The sequence below is a fragment of the Alternaria conjuncta genome (genome assembly GCF_024043145.1).
Source record: "Alternaria conjuncta strain BMP 0040 chromosome Unknown scaffold_108, whole genome shotgun sequence".
Classification (NCBI taxonomy): domain Eukaryota; kingdom Fungi; phylum Ascomycota; class Dothideomycetes; order Pleosporales; family Pleosporaceae; genus Alternaria; species Alternaria conjuncta.
Genome location: NW_026250197.1, coordinates 474 through 1,215, shown reverse-complemented (window position 1 = coordinate 1,215; position 742 = coordinate 474). Strand labels below are relative to the sequence as shown.

The 742-nt window shown below is 29.6% G+C and overlaps 1 non-coding gene across 1 annotated transcript; it reads left to right on the top strand.

Moving 5' to 3' along the window:
• Positions 1 to 157: 157 nt before the first annotated feature.
• On the top strand, positions 158 to 228 carry J4E85_011757. Its single transcript has one exon. It is a non-coding gene; the product is annotated as a tRNA-Asn (tRNA).
• Positions 229 to 742: the final 514 nt, after the last annotated feature.

Here is a 742-nt window from a genome sequence, read left to right as displayed (position 1 = left end):
TTTGAACTCACCTATACAAAATTTTTCAGATTAATTTAAAGGAAATAGTTACTTCCTCTCTAATTTTTGTTCGGATATTTATAAATTACCCTGTAAAAAAAAAAAGTAACCGTAAGCTTGCGGGGGGGACTAGATATCTTTATAACATTCTTTAATAGCCTTTATAGCTCAATGGTAGAGCGGAATACTGTTAATATTCTGATAAATGTTCGATTCATTTTAAAGGCTTCTCATTTGCCTTTACAATTTTGCTCATTATAACATAAAAAAAAAAAGAATAGTTACCTTATTTCCCTTTCTCTTTTACTTTTTTATATTGTGATATAGTAACAAAAAAGTAAGCACTACAGCTATTGCTGTTCGTTTTGGTTGTGATTTTCAAAAAAAAAGACGTATTATGAACTAATTATTAAATATCATGTTAAATTTAAACAGAAGCAATTTTCAAGCACATCCTTTTCATCTAGTATCTCCTTCTCCATGACCTTTATATACATCTATTAGCTTACTAAGCCTTACTACATCCGCTGTTTTATCCTTTCATGGATTTGGTTATGCAGAATACAATTTAATAATGAGTTTAACATCACTAATATTAGCTATGTCATTCTGATGAAGAGATGTAATAGCAGAGGGTACATACTTAGGTAATCACACTCTTGCTGTCCAAAGAGGGTTAAATCTGGGTGTTGGTTTATTTATAGTATCTGAAGCTTTATTTTTCTTAGCAATATTCTGAACA